Genomic DNA, 12106 nt, shown 5'->3' with positions numbered 1-12106 from the left:
ACTTGCATTAACAGCTGGAAGAGTTCATCTTCCAGAGAAGGATCTGTGTCTTTCCACCGGCAGTTTAATTTACTGACCTGGCAAGCCAAGAGCACTTGCACACAAGGGCTTAGGAAGAACAAGCAAATTCTCCCACATTCTGCCACGAATGAATTCATGGAGCAGTTCACAGAGTACACAATGTAGCATGAAGAACCATCAGCCAAACTGCTGAAAACCAGTCCAGCAACAGGATTTTGTAGCAAGCCTGTTTTACCTGGCCCAGATAAGGCCCAGGTCACCATACAGTGAATAAATAACTACAAGTAAAGCTATACATTTTGCCTTGGTTACTGACCTGTAGTCTGAGTACTGTAGCTGAACATATGCCTTTCCATAGGAAAGTTTAACCCATTCCTGCATCCTCACTCTTTGGCTTTGCCTGTGTGTCTCAGCAAGGAAGTGTCATGAGTTTGTGCTGAGCCATTTTGCCATCATCCCCAGCAGCAGTGTCCCTTCACTGGTTTTGGGTTGCAAAAGACAGTCAACAGCTAAGCATTTTTGCCAGCATTCTCTTTGCAAAATGGATGGATTTAAGCCTATGCTAGCATACACTTTTAGCCTTAAACACATGCTGCTAATCCTGTGAGCAAGTAGTACTGAGCATGTGTTTGCTGTATTGGAATAAAATTATGGATAGAGGAGTGGCCTAAAAAGTACATCTTGTTCAGCTTCAGAGATGTCTGGATTAATGCCAACTTTCTTTCTTTCTTTCTTTCTAATCAGTGTATATAAATACCTCAAGGGAGGGAGTGCAGAGGACGGGGATGGTCTCTTTTCAGTGGTGGCCACTGATAGGACTAGAGGAAATGGCCGGAAACTGAAACATCAAAAATTCCATAGGAACTTAAGGAAAAATTTCTTAACAGTGAGGGTGACAGAGCACTGGAACAGGCTGCCCAGAGAGGTTGTGGAGTCTCCTTCTCTAGAGATCTTCAAAACCCGTTTGGACGCAGTCCTGTGCCACGTGCTCTAGGTGTCCCTGCGTATGCAGGGGGGTTGGACTAGATGATCTCTAGAGGTCCCTTCCAACCCTAAGCATTCTATGATTCTATGATTCTATGATTCTTCCACTCTATTACAAGTAATATGCAAAATATATATTAATATATAACCCAAATATCTTAAACGTGATCCAAAACACAAAACAACACACAATATATACATTCACCAACTTATTTTGCAGTCAGAAGATTCTAGCATTAGCCTTTATAGATACCAGTTAACAGGAATGTTTTTTACACTTTATTACTTGCAAATAATGAGATGAGCAAAACTTAAGAAAAAAATACATGCCTACGAGTAAAGTGTAATAGATTTTAACAATGTAGTTTTGCAAACCTGCGTACAATGAATGTTCCCAAATAGTTATTGGGTGTTGATTAGCCAGGATTGGTCCAGACAGACAGCCTGAGTTTTAAAAGCATTTGTGAAACAGGCATGTGTCATGAGTGAAGAGTAAAACGCTACTAAGAGGCCAACAGACTACAATTTTGAATAGTTGTCAACCTGGCAGGTCTTTGCAATTTTGTTTTCAAATCCATTTACAATTAAATAACATTTTTTTCTAGAAGAACAATCACTGAATTTTCCTCTAGTTGAGGACTGAGTTCACCGAAGAGCAAGAGTGAGAGAAGGAATTGTCTCTAAGGCACTAGGCTGCTTCCTTATGTACTGAGTGCCAAAGCCTGAGCCTCCAGGTTGCCCTGGAGAAACGTTTGAGTTGCTGCTCTAGGCTGAGCTGAGGATGGCGGGTCCCTCATTTCTGCCTCCTCCTTCATCCCTTCCTGCCCTTCCAGGTGGGGTAGACTATAGTTCCAGTAAGGAGGAGTTTTCAGCTCTAACTCTAAGTAAATTAGTGTTATCAGGGCTGAGGATCTGTCCCAATGTGTTTTATCTCTCGGGTCAGCTGAGTGAAATGCAGTTTACAGGATGTGGCTTGTTAGTGATTTAAAATTGGACATCCTGTTTGCTCTGCATGGATGTTGGTCTGTGGTAGCACTTACAAGCAGAGATTTCTCAAGGGTCCCTGGCCAAACTGTCTTCTTTTCACTTCATGTGCCCATTCCCTTCATTGCTTTCAGCGGAACTATGCCAAATTGCATCAGCTGAGGATCAGACCCAGAGTTCCCAGCAAGGGAAAGAGAACCAAAATGGTAGTCTTGCTCAAATGAAGTTAAATATAAATTCAGACACTTTGTTTCTCCCTCCCTCTCTCTCCCTCACACACACACAGAGACACACACACATGCCACATACACACACATGCAGTCATCTGCTGATATCACATGCAAGCAGAAACTCCTGTCATGCCATCTGGTAGGGACTGAAAATCACCCATAGCCGTACAGAGCCTCCCTTAGCAGAGCCCTCTGCTTGGCGCTATGCACCAAACATGCACGTTCACACTTTTGCCACATGTGCCACCACTGTGCATGGCAAGCAACTATGACCTTGACAGTTTGCAGCGTGGCGATTCTGCTGTGTCACTGCTCTTTATAAATGCTTTGCAGATCTACTTTTACATGCTTCTTTGCTTTTTAGCAGATGCTGTGGGTTGGTATCACATGCCTTCTACATAGCAGAAATATATTAACTTCAGTGTCCAGACACTGGGTTGATGTTAAATGCCAATAACTGATGTGCTGAATGGAAAGACAAAACAGGTTTTCAAAAAAACAGTGATGTTGTTGGAAAACCGAAAGGCAGTTTAGGAGGGAGTGTAATATCCTGAAAATCTGCATTTGAGGCAGTATGAGAAGACTATCTTTGTTTAGAAAAGCTCATTTGTATGCTTTAGAGGTACAGTATCGTTGGATGGTGTTTTGTGTGAACAATCTGGTAGCTCACACCACCACTGACTGTTAGTAAATAGTTTGTCATTGTGATCTACGGCTCAAGCAGTAAAAGATCTTTAAATGGACTTGCTAAAACTCCGGTACCAAAATCAGTAGCTTGCATATTAGCAGCTGCACCATCTCTGCCTGTTGTCTCAAAGGTGCTCACTAACTGTAATGGCACTTCTGAGGCTTGACTGCTAAATGTAATACCATATGTTTAATCCTCACAGAAAGTCTTTCAAAAACCATGACATAAGGCTAGTTGCTGTTACTCTCTTTTTTTGGGTTCCAGTAGTGCCCCATTCTCTTCTCTTCCCCTTTTCCCCACATTTTTATTTCTTCTTTTTTCCTGACCACTCATGCTCTACCATTCTAACCACGTCTTTATGTTTCATTCTGTCTGTGTAGCAAAGTCTCTCAGCCTCTGTGCAGAGTTGGCACTGGAGCAGCCTAATGCAATGAACTGTCTGGGGTGGAAAATGTCCGGCTACAAGGATCAAAGTTCTTCTTCAAAGAGACAGAAAGTCAATGTTGTGTAATGTCTGAGTTCCCAGTGACCTCCTCGGCTGTGAAATGGGAAGAAGGATGAGTTCGTGGCTGTGAGGCTAGTGTGGAGATCTGAGGACCTGATTCAAATCCCTGCTGCAAACTTCTGTGAGCTTGGACAAGTACTTTGCAGCCTGCTAAGTTTTTGGACATCTATGCAGATGTGGGATTTTTTGTAAGTGCATTAAGTACCCTAAAAGCTCAGAAGGAATCATCTGCCTTTTTTTTAGCACAAAATAGTTTTTGGAAATTTGGACCTCCATTCTTGTGTGCAAAACAGGGCGATCAATGATTTATTTCCTTGCAGATGAGACAAAAATATTGGTGGTGGAGCTGTTCAGGCAGTGCTGCACTAGTGGGTGCCGTAAGGAGGAGGGTGTTCTGCTATATTTGACTTCAGGGCATGGAGATGTTAATGAGTAGCTTATTTAAGGCACATTCTCATGAACCCCCTTGTCTGCCTCTGAAAAAAAAAATAATAATGGCACTCATATGGAAAAATTAGCATTATGTGTATTTGTTTAAGAAGAGCAGATTCTTTCTTGGTGATGAGAAAAAGAGTATATATTAAAGTACCCAGGCACAAACACTTTTCAATATTTTTCTTGGCACCAGTACGTTCTTTTTCAGTTGATTTTGTCAGCCACATTTCCTTTCTTAACAGAGGTTACATACAACAATTGGATGAACAATTGTAGAAAACTCTCAGGGGGGCATTCTTGAAGCCAGGCCTGCATGAGATCATGTTATGAGTGTGGCTTGGCTGCGCTTTTATTCAGTAGGTGATCTCATTCATTTAAAGCACTAATCATTTTAACAGGGAATAACTGCAGCCATCCAAAAGTATAGCTAAAAGTGATCTTGCAAGATTTCCTGTGAGTTTTGCATAGAAATATCCATTTCTGTGCTAGCTGATTGGATGCAAAACTCGATACTGCTGGTTAGGCAAATGAATAAAGTAAGTTTAATAGAAGCAAATAAGATTATTCACCAGAGTGATGGCTTTACCACTATACAGGTTTATTGTTCTTACTCGAATATGCTTTTTATAAGCTGTTTTTAGATTGTTAGCTTTTGGGAAAGACCGTGTAAACATCTGTATTTCTACAATCTCTATCTCACTGGGGGTCTTGCTGGGCCTCTGGTTGCTATCATGATATAAATATTAAATAAAATCTAACAGATTAAATATCCTGGGACAGGTTAGCCCATGATTACCCCTGAAATGCCTACAGAACATTTTCCTGCAGTGCTCTTCAATAATGAACAAATCCCTGGCAGGACCAATTATTTGTGAGTTCAAGAGGCAGTACAGGCTCCTGGCTAGAAAGCTTGGGCATGATCAGCTGAAAACTTTGAACTGTCTCTCAGAGCAAAAAATAAAAATGTTTACAGCCAGAAATAACAAGGCTGGGAAGTTAAATTAGAAGCAGGGACCAAGAAAGGCTTTGCCTAATTCTGTTTTCAATCAGTGACTGCAGCAGTCATCAGGAGCAGGCGCTGCTGTGGGTTTCAGAATAATGACTTTATTTTAAGTACACAGAAGTTGTTGGCTTGACCCATTTGCTGACAATCAGTCTCCCCTAAACACCCCACATGGGGCCAGATCCTGAAGTCCTCCTGTGGTTTTTATCCAAACTGATTCTCACTACAGACAAAAATTGAGCAGACACAGCCTCATATTTGGCCTACACCTACTGCAGACTCCTTTGGTCTCTTAAAACCACCACAGACAAATACATTTCTGTGCCCAGGTTCATTTTGTGGTCTCAAACTCCTCTGCACTGTTGGCCTGATTTCTCTGCAGTGAATTGAGAGTAGGATATAAATTGGAAGTCTCTCCACTCCTAGCTTTTTTCATCTTCTGGGCTCAAGTTTCAACAAAAGAGCAGTTTGCCAGCCCTGACCTTGCACAGAAGAGGCAACACAGTGTATATGAGCTTGATCCTGCCAGATGTTGAGCAGCTTGGGAATATACAATGTCCCCTTGACCGAAAGCAAAAAAAAAAAAGGAGAGAGAGAGAAGTAGATGTTACTCAGCATCTTGGAAGAAGAGATCATGTTTGCTTCCTCTGGGCAGGCTTCCCAGTCCGGCCTTCCCAGGGCTTAGTACCAAGGCCTCCAGACAGCCACCACAATGTAAATATTTAAATATATGGATTAAAAAAAAAAAACAAATCAGGCAGCATAGAGACTGAAAGGTGAAGCAGCCCCAGAGAAGGGAGGCTACCAAATATACACACGTGCATCCGGTATCATTGAAGGAGTGAAAGTCAACACAAGAGAATTTGGAATTGCTGTTCTACATCGAGAGGAGAGCATGATGAAAGGCAACAATGACTTTTAGGGACATTCAGAACACACTTTATTTCCGTGGGGATTAAAAATGCTAATAAAAGTGGAGGGTCATTTGAACTCACCCCAATAAAATGAGCAAATCTAACATTTGGGAAAACTATCTTTCCATATAAAAATGTTTTATAAGTGAAAGTTTTATCATACAAAATTGATAATGGCACATGTTCTCAGTACATTTGCCAGCAAGCTGCTCATCTCACCCAAACCATTTTTAGTCAAAGAAAGAGGATTGTCAGTTCTACTACAGCACAGCCCCAGTGTTGTTCTTTTCTCTCAGGACCATGATTCAAGCTCAGCCCAAAGACCTAAAGTAAAATATATTAATTAGTTTAATTCCTGTCTCTAGTAAACTGTAGTCTTCTATGAAAGAGAAGGGAGAATGAGACAATGATTGACCCTATATAAAACAGAATTCAAATCAGTGGCATATGAAAGTACATCTCAATCACTTTGGGAAGGAAGATATAGTTATTGAGGAAAATATTATACAAAGAAATGATGCATATTTTCTCTGATGCCTGGATCTTTTCTGAATGGGATAGTGATTAGAAACTCAAGCCAAATTGTCTGCTTTCCATTATGCACTGGGCAGGTAGGGAAAGACAGATAAAAGGATTGAATGAAACTAGATCCAAACAACACAAACAATATTTCAGCAGCTCCCACTTCACAGCAAAGGTTGTTCTTGTTATAGGAGAGCCTTCCTCCAGTGTGGCTAGGACAGAATCCGTGCAGCAGTGCAGTAAAACACTGCAGCAGTGCACGCAATTTCACATGGAGTCACAGTCAGACAAGTTAGTTCAAAGAGGGCAAAAATGGGCAATATAACTTTTTAATCCCAGAAGTTTAGATTCCTTCCAGTCATTGAAAGAAAAGGGACTGGATCAAATATTGATTTTAATGGAGGATTTTAGGCAAATCCAAGTGATATGATTAAGAAAGAGTATAGCCAGTGCACAGAGGACAGGAGCAGCAGCAGCAGTCAGGAAAATCTTAGGTTTGTAAAGAAACTAGAAGAATTTTCAGATGTACTTTAATCCTAACTGATTTAGTTCCTCTATCTATTTTTTTTCTAGTTAGTTAATTTAAAGTATGTGGTAACATGTGCATGTTAACCTAATGAATCTTTCTTGTTACTCAAAAGTAACCTCACACATGGATGACATTCCTTGTCTCTCTAGCAAAGAAAATACTTGTACTTATAAAGAGATTTCAATATTATAGTGCCTTTCCCAAAAGTCCCACAGATGATGCATGTTGCATTTTGAGATGCAAGTCATTCTCCATCTAAAATACCTCCATGGATTTAAGATCCTGAGTGTACTGTTGCTGTATTTGGCTTCTGTTAAAGATGTTTGAAAGGAAAATAGACTGTAAGTTGTCCATATAAGTATTACTAAAGGCTTAATACAGTTATGAGCTTAATGAAGTGGTGGAAATCATTCCAAAGGATTCCAAAATGAGTTTCTATGAGAATGTCTTTTCAAAGGCCCGATAGTTACAAGCTTGTTTTTCTTTCTGCCCTTAGCAATTTTTCATAGTAAATACAAATAGTATTGATTTATTTGCTTGTCAAGACAGTTGCTGAAACAGCTTTTATTTCTCTACCAGCCCTCTACTTGCATCAATCTAAGTTATCCCTAAGTGTGTGGAGGAAGTGGTGTTGCCCCACTCAGGAGAAGTGCCTTTTAAAATCTCAGTTAGGACATGACTATACTGTTAGAGGTGGCCTCCAATGAGACATGCAGTTCCTGGCTCCCAGAACAACTGGGACACAAACAAAAAGCTTTAGTGTTCAGCGGATGGCTCTTCTTCCTTCTCCCTGGGTGGCTCAGCTCCAGACCAGGGCCACTCAGAGAGAGCAGCATTGAGGTAGGTCAGAGGAGTTCAGGAGAGAAGTGGCAGCTCAAGTTTAAGTTCTGCTTTGGAAACACATCTGACTGATTTCTATCACTGATAGTTGCAGAGGATATTTCATAATCTTTACATCTCTATAGCACAAAATGAGTGACATCACTAGACTTCGGAAACTGCATTTAGTATACATCAGTAAATCAAGTGAAACAGGCAAATATAATGGAAGTGTGCATGCTCTGAATACTGTACAGTGTGCGCCTATCACTCATCTGAATGGCTTCTAAAATATTAGTACCAAGGAAAGAATAATTAAATAAGCTATTAATAACTCAGGGAGACTCTCTGTCTCAAATGTACTTTTATCTTACAAATTTAAGGTCAAAGCTTAAGAATGAAAACTCTTATAAAAACGAATGCTGCAGTGAACTCCTGTCCCTTGCCACTACTCCAGCTCTGTTTGAAAGATAGTACTTATTTTCTTTAATAACAAAGCTTAAAAAGAAACATAATTGAATAAAAAGCTATTGAAATATGTAGAATATCAGGGCCTGACTTCAACAATTACCACCACTTTCAGTGAGCTTTCCATCCTGTCAAAGGTGACTCTTGTAAAATACAAACATTTGTATTATTTTAGAGAGAGAAGAACAATCTGATTGCACTAGAAATCTCTTTAATCATCTGGCCAATAACTAAAATCATTATTTTTGAACAGCCAAGGTGTCCTTTGAGGATGACATACAAAGTGGGGAGAGCAAGGAAACAAGAATTAAAATTTTGAGTTTGGAAAGCAAAACCATTTCTATTACTGACTTATTTTCCTTTCAATTTATGTTCCCAAATTTCCTATTCGTCTTCCTGCTGAAATAAAACTGGATTCCACTCAGCTAACTCCAGACACCTAGTTAAAGTGCCTAGGTTCAGAGTATGGTTGCCTTATTGTCTTCTATAGTCAGCGGACACAAATAGGCACTTTCTGAGGGTAATCTCAAGCCTCTCAATGATTACCTGCCTTCTGGAAGTACTCTGTTTCTTATTCTCTACAAGACAGGGTACCTTGGGTGACTAGGCTGTGTATTTCATTTATGCATCTAAAATTAGATAGAATTAATCTATCTCTAAGAGGCTTTGTGGTTTCATTTGTTACTCCATAAGGTTTTGGTTGTTGTCGAGAAGATGTTTTCTTTTTTGTTTTTTAAAAAATAAAGGAGAATATATGAACTGTGTGTATGCGCCTACATGTATAAAATAAAATTGAGAGAGATTTGCATGCAGAAACAGCATTGAAAGGGCAATTTGCCCCCGGAGCCTCTGTCTGTTTAACAGAATGACTAAAGGGTCTTCTGAGATCAGCCTTGTTCCAGATGTGCTCTGGTCTGTGGCCTTCTTTCTCAAATAATGAAATCTTACACAACTAGGGATATGCCAGACCTTTTGTGGTGGCAATCTACAGCTTAAACCCCAGGGTTCCCTCTTGTGCATTCATTATGGCAACTTTTTGTCTTACAGCACCTTCTCAGCCTCATTTAGTAGTATTTTCTTTGCAAAAGATGAAGCATTTGGCAGTTATCTGAACTAATTTTTAAAAAAAGTTTTTATATTTGTTTTGTTTCTGAAATATCAACTTTATAGAATATCTGACAATATCTTAGACTGGAGAAAAATACTCTTTTCCGTAGAAAAAAATCCTGCAATAATTCATTTGTCATCCCATTACTGTGGGCTTAAATCATTTACCTAGAAAAACTAAATTTATAGACTAATGTGTGTTCCTTTCCATGTGGAGAAGCTACAGATTGCCGAGGCAAGTCTGTCTCTGGCTCTGTGATATTGTCACGGATGCTCAGGAGATCCTGCTATTAAGGCTTGCAGCCCTCAGTAGATCACACCCTGTGTGGTCAAGGCCTTGTGGGAATGTGCTTGCTCTTCCTATGAGAAAGGGGGATAAATGATGTGCTCTTGCCCCTGAATAGTAAGGCTACATGCAGTCTGAAGGTTAGTGTGCCGCAAATGCCCAGGCTGTCAATGCAGGGAATCAGGCTGGCATACTCCAAACATCAGCCTATATGGCTGATTTTTGTTTGTTTGTTTGCTTTTCTTGGATGCGTGGTGAAAGTTTTTGACATAGCAAATATAAAAAAATCAGGAAATAAACTTACTTTCCTTGGCTACTTTTAGAGAACCCTTGGGAATGATCCTTCCAAAGGCAGAAATCCATTGACTTAGGTACAAAGAAAGATGAGTTCCTGAAAACATTTATGTATCTTTTTTCTATATATTCCAATATATTATTATAGGGATGAGAACAGAATAGAAATCTAGATAGATTAAATTAGATAGCTGAGTGCTTGCTTAAAATAATAATTTCCTTTATTTGGCTATGAACAGTTAAAATTGCTTCATATTGAACACACAGTTCTCAAATGTGATTATATGGTTAGATTTTGAAATCACACATTTAGAAACTACTTGGCAATTAGAAGCATAATTTAATTTAAATACAATGACAATTGTTTCTTCATGTCTGCAGCACTGATGTGCGCGATGCATATCTTATGCATAACTATCATATGCACAGCCTTTATTACAGTACCCCATTTTAATCAGTGGGTCCAGCATTAGAGTTTCAGATGCCAAAGTTTTGAAAGTTCAGGAAAGTTCATATTCTAACGTGAAATGAATTGTGTAGTTCAGATTCCTTTCTAATTGTAATATGAGTACACTGGTATTTTTATACATATTAGTCACCATACTAGCTTTACTCTTTTCTTTGAAAATTTTCATAAATCACCCTCAATTTACCTAAATTATTACTTTATTACCTTAAATTATCTTATCTGGGATACTGGCAAGATCTTCCTTCAAACCTATTTGGATTTATCAAATTTTGTGGGAGAGGATATCATTTTTTCGAGCCTTTTAAATACCAGCATGTTGTACTCTGCTGTAGTCTGGTATTTATGTAGAGCGTAAATCTCACATGATACAGATCAGTTATTCAGAGTGTATTAACATCTGGATATTTTTTGAGGTGCTGTTTGCTCTCAGGCCCCATGGGTAACCCCAGTCCTCCAGTGCCTTCCCATCTCTCACAATCCCTTACCCTGCCCAGTCTTGTCCCCATTTCAGCCCAGGTCAAGGCTGGGCATGCCTTGTGACATTCCACAGGGTGGCATCCACATCAGTGCTGAGCATTTTAAATGGTGCTTTTGATATAGCTAGCCTGATAATCTATGTGCTATGTGTTCTCTGGCATGTGACTTCCACTATTGTCCTTTATGTTTTCTTCTTTGCTCATCAAGCCAGAAAGGCTTAGCATCTTTTGTGATATGTTAGCTTGTTAAGGCCTAATTTAGGACCCCTCTGTGCTCTTTTGTTTATTGTTTATTTATTATTCTCGAGATATTAAGCATGGTCTAGAAAATAGTAGCAAGTGGTTTTGGAAAAATTAAACCACCAGTTAGATTCTAGATGGAATGGAAGGTCTGTTTCTCTCGCCTTCCTTAGGGCGATATTAAAATGGAATTGGACCCATTGAAACTTTTTTTTTTTTTGCATTTGCAGTGGCAATATTATCCTTTTAGTGCATCAATAATGAAAATATATGCTATTCAGGTGAATTATCTCCACAGAAGCCTTTCCCACATAAGTTTATACATTAAGATGTCTTAGAAACTCTTGAATTGAGACTCGATAAATTATTCCTCACCCTATGAGCCAGGGCATCAGACCATTTTGTGGCAACACACTATTACATTTTCAACACTCTAAAGAAGTTCTTGTTGACAAGTGGTAACCTCAACCATCCTCCTTGCTTTATCGTGGCTTATCGTCATAGCCTCGATACTAGTGAAAATCTACCCTTCATCTCATAGAGAAATAAACAAAAGCAATATCTAGCATGTAATGTTTTATTACTTCAGATAAATGGATTGAACAGAGCAGATAATTTGGGAGAAATAAGTATACACTTTGAATTATACAAATACAAGGAGATTCGCCAATCTGATTATTCCTGCCTGCGGTTAGTAATTATTCCAATTTAGTGTAAGGAGTTCTTTCTCATATTCAGTTAGTAAATTTTATGTTTAAATAGGAGGTAACATCAGCATTTTGTCATTGGAAATGATATTGATCAGAATCAATAGCTATCAATAACTATGGATATTAAAAGGTATTGATATCAATGGGTATCAATATCCAAATTGGTATCAAAATCAATATGTATAGGAAAAAGTAGTTATCAATACTGATAGGCATTGTTACTTATTTGTATTCATACTTACTGATAGGAAAGGAAATCAATAGTATTGATGCCTATTGATTTGGATGGGTATCCATGTCTATCGACACATGTCAATACGAAAGCATGTTGATATCAATAGGCATCTATACCTGTCAGTAACCATAGATATTGATGTTTATTGATGTCTAGTGAAATTAGTAGCAGAATTGATATGCCCATC

Source organism: Tinamus guttatus, unplaced genomic scaffold (assembly GCF_059628265.1).
Source record: "Tinamus guttatus ecotype Peru unplaced genomic scaffold, ASM5962826v1 Tinamus_guttatus_pri_ptg000497l, whole genome shotgun sequence".
In the NCBI taxonomy this organism is placed as follows: domain Eukaryota; kingdom Metazoa; phylum Chordata; class Aves; order Tinamiformes; family Tinamidae; genus Tinamus; species Tinamus guttatus.
This window is presented reverse-complemented; position numbering follows the sequence as displayed.